This window comes from Vulpes lagopus, chromosome 1, assembly GCF_018345385.1.
Source record: "Vulpes lagopus strain Blue_001 chromosome 1, ASM1834538v1, whole genome shotgun sequence".
NCBI classification, from domain to species: domain Eukaryota; kingdom Metazoa; phylum Chordata; class Mammalia; order Carnivora; family Canidae; genus Vulpes; species Vulpes lagopus.
This window is the reverse complement of record NC_054824.1, coordinates 158,496,380-158,504,303: the sequence shown is the minus strand read 5'-3', so window position 1 is coordinate 158,504,303 and position 7,924 is coordinate 158,496,380.

Below are 7,924 nucleotides of genomic sequence, written 5' to 3'. Positions count from 1 at the left end.
TTTATATTCCCCAAATGGATGAGAACATACACTGTTTGTCCTTCTCCGATTGACTTACTTCACTCAGCATAATACCCTCCAGTTCCATCCACGTTGAAGCAAATGATGAAACCCATGAGATTTTGACATACATTTCCTTCTGACGTGATTGAGGGAACAATGGGGAAGGCGGTGAATTAGATGCTGAGAGTTTTCCTGAGTTTGAGATTATGTCAGTCACTCCACAAAGATGACTTACTGCTTGACCAAGGCATTCCCATATTCAAAAACCCCTGGTTGTCACCCAAGGCTGGTTTCCCCAGACTGCTATTCAATTCAGTTAGATTTATTCACTAACTCGTTTAGTTATTCATCAAAATATATATGCCTACTATGTGCTATGTCCAGTTGTGGGCACTGGGGATTCAATTCAAATAATTTGGACAACAAGCTATTGAGGAGTCACAGGAAATGTGGAGATAAAGAAGGCACTGTTCCAGCATTTGTGGACCATCTCTCATGGATGAGTTTGTGCAGAGGAGAATGGCAGTGGAGGGGAGAGATTGAGACAAGTACATGCGTTACTTTGGCGGGGTTTTTGGGATTGATCACCATCAACGCTGCATATTTTCTGGGTCACTTTGGTCTGGACCAGGCCACTTGTTTGGCTCTTTATTCTTTATTTCCGTCTTTCTTTTGTTCTTTAAAATAATATTAAATATAATATGTAATGATAACTACTGTAAGTATAGCAATGTGAAATAAAATAAAATAAAATATTTTAATTATTATAGTCTTTATTTTTTATTATTATATGATATTAAAAAATTATTTTGTGTATTTGTTTATTGATTGTTTTCCCCCAATAGAATGTACCTTTTTGAAGGTAGAGACCATTTCTACCTAATTCACTGGTAGATCGCCAGGGCGTGGGATAGACTCTATCATGTAATAAACACTTAATAACTGTTGACAAAAAGTATGAGTTCTATTTGTTCCTAAGTATTATCATTTTTACTGAAACTTTTGGACTGGAAAACGTAATAATGATTTTGGAGCTGGAAGCATTGGCATTGAAATGTTATTTACAGCAGAGCAGCAGTCTGAGAAAGAAGCAGATTATGTTGCCTACAGTATTATCTGTTTATTGTTCTGCAAGAAGACTGATTGAGAAGAGGTCCAGGAAATAACACAAAACACTGGACAGGAGTAATGTTATCTGAGGATGCAAGTGACACAATGACATTTAGATAAGAGTTTGCCATTATTTTGTTGGAGAATTTTCAGGAAGTTATAATTTTCTCATGTAGAAGCTCTGGGTCTTAAATTGATAGTTTAGAGCCTCTCCTTAATTTATATACTTTTGGGAAAGGAAGATTAATCATAGCCAGTAATGCCTTCACACAGAGGCAACTGTTCACCTATACACAGAGAATTTTCAATCTCTTGATTTTGTTGCCAATCTTTGAGCCAATCCTTGAACCAATCCACACCTCCTCCAATCCCTGCTCCTGAGGTGGAAAGTGCACACTGGCCATCTGCAGGGTCTGGGATGAGTCTTGCTTTAATAATACAAGTATCTGATAGAAGCTCTTCACCTGTCTCCTCACCAAGCCTTTTGATAAATCCTACTGCACTGGCCCCTCTAGCATCCACAAGACTGCACAGATTTCCAACTCTCTGAAGCATATTAACCAGGATTATGCCTTTACCTAATCCTTGCTGCTCACTGCCTTTACACTGAGGCCACCTGTGCTCACTTGGGCTATTCCCAGCTGATGGCTGAGAGCAGCAGGGACACTAAGCAGGTCTAATACTTATAGACACAGGACTCTTCTGATGCCCAACTTTGGATCTGTAATTCTTCTAAGGCCTGGCCTTGACACACCTTTCTTAGATTACTCAGCAGTCTAGGACTCTTCACCAAGCCCTCCTCCCCTCTTTGCTTTGTTCAAACCTACCTCCCTAACAGCCATTCCTGTCTCCTTGCTCCCTCGCTGTTACCTCTCACAGCTTTCTCCTAATAAAATCCCAGCTCAGTTACTTCTCTTGGCATATCCTTCTTGAAGAACCCTGGACTAACACACCCATTCTCTATGACTGGGCTTTTACCTTCTTTGTCTTTTAAATCAGAACTGAACTTCTGGTTCCTAGGCCACTTGATTGGAACTCTGATATTATCTGGTTCTTATTAATATTCTCTTCTCTTCAGTTAGATGCTGAATCTTTCCTACATGCCATTTGCTTTTGGGGGTACTCTTATTTAAATGGGTGGGCCATCTAGAATTACAGTGTTCTTCCAGAACTAGCTGCATTTGAATATTGCTACCACCTAGAAACTCACCATCTTGTCGTCATTGCTGCAAGACCAAAAAATCAACTTATCCTCCTCTTGGATATCAATTATGCGTTGATCTAATTGCACACTGGAATTTTTACCACTGGCCATCCTTCTGTGATGTTAGTCCTGGAGTGAGCAGATTGGTTACATAAGCTTGTGGCTTGCATGATTTGGGGTTTTGTTCCTTTAATATTAGCCCATAGCTGATGTTCCAGCTTCACATGTATCAAGAGTTGGAGTACCAATAATCTACAAGAGATATTGCAATATACTCCCCCTAGGAGAAGTTACATTTTAAGCTGTATTCAGCAATCCTTATTAAGACTGAATTACAAAAAAAAAAAAAGACTGAATTACAAAAAAAAAAGACTGATCATTTATTGAGATTAATTGAAAACAGAAGAAATATGAATGTAGTGGATATTTGAGTGACACAGAAAATATTCTAAGGAGCACAAAAGCCAAAGGGAAAGCTGGTAACTTCAAAGTGAAGCCTCACTACCAGCATAAATTTTTCTAATGTCAGGGAGTTTCTTGGGCTTTCTACATACCAGACCATACCACACCAATTCTGGACTCAACCAGAATTGAAATTTCTAGTTGTCAGACACCCGCCCAGTTATACAACATGAAGGAGGCTATAGATTTCCACATAGGCTATAGTATTACAGCTTAATCCTTTTGGCAATCAGAAACGGGCAATTATCCCTGATCAACTTAACGTTTCCAACTTAGCGACCTCTTTATTTTCAGGGCTTCAACCATACTTAAACTGATAACTGAGTCTGTGAGAAAGAGTTATGAATACAGTAGAAACAAAAGTCTGTAGGAAAAAGTTTGAATGTAGGTACCATCTAAGGATTAGAAAGTGTAGTCAGAATTTCCTATAGTAAATAGTGTTATCTTAACCTGAGGAAACTGTCAATGGATAGATGGTTTTCCAGATTATAGGTGCTTCTCTCCTATCCTTTGTCATAAGGATTAGCTTGCACTGTGCCACAGAACTGGATGATCCCCAGATACACCACTGTTTCTTTGTGTATGTATTTCCTCATCTGTAATATGGGCAGAGGGCATGTCCTGTCCAGCTTCCATCCTGTTCTTGAAAAAGGGATGGTAAGGTCAACATGAAGGCACTTGGAGAACAGTAAGGTTATCTGCTAGAGATGGTGAGTATAGTGAACAGGGTTAACCATGTACTTCTGGACGTCATGCAGCAAGTTGATTTGCCACATGACTTAGTAACATGGGCTTCTTTTTATTAGTTGGCTTTTAACCCTCAAATAGTTTCAAAATGAGTGATATTGTCAGTTGGAATAACTATAAAAAAGGGTTTTTTTCCAAAACTATAGCTTCTTATGTCTTTTCAGTATTCCCAATTACTGTTATAAATGTGAATGTATCAAAGAGAGTGCAAATTTGACTTTAAATTGTTCTGTCACTTTACATGTTTTAAATATCTTTTTAAGAATAGTAGATTGGATACTAGAAGAAGGTGCTTTTATTTATTTTATTTTTTTATTTTTTAAGAAGGTGCTTTTAAAAACACATAAGATTTATTGATTTAATATTAATTATTGACATAATTTGTTGTGATATGTTAATTTTGATACTAATCTCCTTGATAAAAGGAAACCAAAATACTTAAGAGCAATAAAAGTAAATTTATATTGTATTACCCAATGGATGTATCATTTTATATAATGAAAATGTGACAATTTGAGGATAAGTAATGAACAATATTATTTATTTTACTGAATAAAATGACTTTAAAAGGAACATATTGAATAATTTTATTTAAACTAATATGTCTTAAGAATGCATATTAAAGGGGATCCCTGGGTGGCTCAGAGGTTTGGCGCCTGCCTTCAGCCCAGGGCACAATCCTGGAGTCCCGGGATAGGGTCCCTGCATGGAGCCTGCTTCTCCCTCTGCCTGTGTCTCTGCCTCTCTCTCACTCTGTGTCTCATGAATAAATAAATTTAAAAAATCTTTTTTAAAAAAAGAATGCATATTAAATATATGTAGTCAACCTACATGTAAATTTATTGATTACGTTAATAAATATTCACTAAGTGTCCACTATGTACAAGGCACATTGAAGGCACTGAGGATATAGTGAAGAATAAAACAGGTGTTATTTATGTTTAGATCCTAGTTGCAGGTGAGAAAGGGGATGATAATTATATTAAGCAAAATAAGTCAATCAGAGAAAGATTATTATCATATGATCTCACTAATTGTGAAATTTAAGAAACAAAACAAAGGATCAAGGGAAGGAAAAATAAAACAAAAGGAAGTCAGAGAAGGAGACCATAACAAAACAAACTGAGGGTTTTTAGAGGGGAGGGATTGGGGGGATGGGGTTACTGGGTGATGGGCATTAAGGAGAGCATGGGATGTAATGAACACTGGGTGTTATGTAAGACTGATGAATCACTGACTTCTACCTCTGAAACTAATAATGCACTAAATGTTAATCGAATTTAAATTTTAAAAAAGAGAAAAAATAAACAGGTAAAAAAATGGACAAGATTATTTCAGAAACAAAAGTGCCAAGAAGGACACAAAATAGGATGATTTGAAAGAGCGTTGTTGCTGATGTAAACTGTATGGCCAGAGAAGGCATCTCATTTTTGGGATCACTCTATGTGAATTAAAACCTGAATATAAGAAAGTGCTAGCTATGTAGACAGAGAGAACAAATGCTCTCAATTGGTAATGAATGTAGTGTGAAAGAAGACCAATCTCATGAAAATACAGGAATGGAGGAGAAAGGTATCAAATGGGGTTGAAGGTAGAGTGGGATCTTCTAAGTCATGATGGGACTTGCATTTCATACTAATTGCAATGATTAACCATTGTAAGGGTTGAAGTATGTTGGTGACAAGATCCCATTCATGTCTGAGAAAGATCACTCTGCTTGCTGTATATAGAGTGGAAGGTGCAGGAATGGAAGCAGTGGGACAATGTAGGAGACTCTAGAACCATGGGGGAAAATTAATGGTGCCTGGACCAGGGTAGAGGCTGTGGAGTTCTAGGGAAGCAAAACATTTGCTGATGCTGTGGATAGGGAGGTGGTGAGATGTCAGGGGCTGAACTGTGTCCTTCTCCAATTTCTTATGTTGAAGTTCTAACCCCCAGTACCATAGAATGTGACTGTATTTGTAAATCAGGTCTCTAAAGAGATGATTAAGTTAAAGTGAGGTCTTAGGGTGGGCCTAACCCATAGGACTGGTGTCCTTAAGGGAGAGGGAATTTGAACAGAGGAACACACAGAAGAAGGATTGTGGAAGACACAGGGAGGAAAAACTAATCATCCACAAGCCAAGGAGAAAAGCCTCAGAAGAAAACAACCCTGCTGACATCTGCATATTGGCCTGTGGCCTCCAGAATTGTGAGAAAATACATTTCTGTTGTTTAAGCTGCTAACACTATGGTATTTTGCTATGGCAGCTCTAGCAAACTCATACAGGAGGCAAAGAAAAAAATTAAGGATTATACCTGGGTGTTTGGCTTGAGAAACTGTATTTAGGTGTCTCATTACCAGGATGAACAAAATTTCAAAAAAAAAAAAAAAAAGGGAACTTAGAGTCTCTTATCCATTCCCAGTCCTTTCTGGATACCAACACAAAGGGCTGGCTTTATGGAGCTAGTATTATCTATCAATGCTGGTAAGTTGGACTTTCTATTATTTTGTATACACAGAAGAAAAACTTTTACAAGATACTTGCTATCAACAGGGGGCATTGCACTGAATTGTGTTAAGGGCCACTGACCTCTTATATCTTTAGCAGGGAAGCCACATGGCCCAATATTCCTAGAGGGTCTTGCATTTATACTTTGAGTGTCATCTCCAAAGATAACACATGCAGTCACAGGTTCACATTAATAGAACCAAAAGAAGTTATTTATCTTAAAACCTTGAGCTTGTAGTTGTATCTTTGGGGTAACTCTAGAGTATTATGAATTCCTATTTTTGTAATAAAACTTATAGTAATTATCTTGTGATACACCCATGTCAAAGGATTATTCTGGGATTAATTAAGCTTTAATATTTTAATTAAACTCTAAAATGATAGGTACTAGAAATTTCTAAAAATCTTAGATAATTGAGAGTACAGAGGCTGGATTTATATGAAAGTGTTGCTGCTTACTGAAAGCAAATTTATATATTTTTCAGTTCTCTGTTACATTCCAGACTGTAACAGCTCGAAGACAAGAACCATTTCTAACTCAGCTTTTTCATCCTAGTGTCTAGCATGGAGGCTTGGCCATAATAGGCTAGCAATTAATGATTGAGGAACTAATCTAAGATGCTGGCAAAGAGACTTTATTAATGAAACAGTGTCAATCTTGTTGCTGCAATTGTTGCTGAGAATAACAGCTAGAAGACTTTTTTTTTTTAATAAAGTGTCACATCTGATTAAAGCTATCTCTAGATAATCGCATAATAATGCACAGGCCTGTAGAATCAGATTTTTTGAAGACAAATAAAAGAATAGCTAGAAATAAATAACAACTCTTTATCACTCAAAAAGCGTAAGCCACCTGAAGAGGAGTAAATTTAAATATAAACTTGTTAATGTCTATTCTTACCTCCTAGGTTATAAATTCTGTGAAGACAGGGAAAGTGTTTATCACCTAATACAAGGCCCAGCCCACAAAAAAAGCTTCATAATATATGTTGTATGCATGATTTAGGAAAAGCTACTATCATATTTCTTAAAGTACAAAACTTTTTAGTCACCAAGGTTTCTTTCTGGCCTTGGCAGGCAACTATAATAGTAAAATGGTCACTTGGAAGGCAGGGAGAATGCAGTATTCCAGGGGTGTTACTTGAGATATTACAAATATTTTGTTTTTAAGCATTATGGAATAGGCAAAATTAATTGAAAATGAATTATATATTTTAAAAATACTCAAGGAAAAGATCTGGACAAAAGGACTTTATGTTTTTTTATTCAAATAGATGAAAATTAATTTTTATAGACAAAAATACTCAAACATAGTTTTTCAAGACTTCCACTTGGAATAACAATAACCATGTATGAAAGGCCAGCGTTAGATGTTCACCTTTTAATTAATTGTCTTGAGAGCAGATGGTTTTCCACTAAATCTCCTGGCTTTAAGACTTGAAGACAGCAGGACATTCCCAAACTCTTGTTGTACAACTACTTCAGCCCTTTGGTGGCCTCTGTCACCACCATAGGCTCCAGTGAGTTGGCTTTGCTACCTCACTTCAATCCCTGTCATTCGACTTTAGTAATTCCTCTCTTCTCTAGAGTCTGATTCCTGCCTCCCCCTCCAGCTCCAACCCAGGGCAGATCTGACCATTGTATTAATCATGTCTTTTTATTTTCTATTTTTGATGTTTTGACATCTTGCAGCCTTGCTAACTGTGGCAGGACTGCCTTTCCCAGGGCCAGCTAATCCATAGAAATAGCAAAAAACTCACCCGGCCCAAGGAGTGTGGCTTTCATAAGCACAGCAACCAGTCTAGAGCTCATGCTCCCTGGCTTTCACACTCCAGGTACCAGACAACTCAGGGCAACCCCTACACTCTGCTGAAATTACTCAAACCAACTAGTCCTAAACCCACTT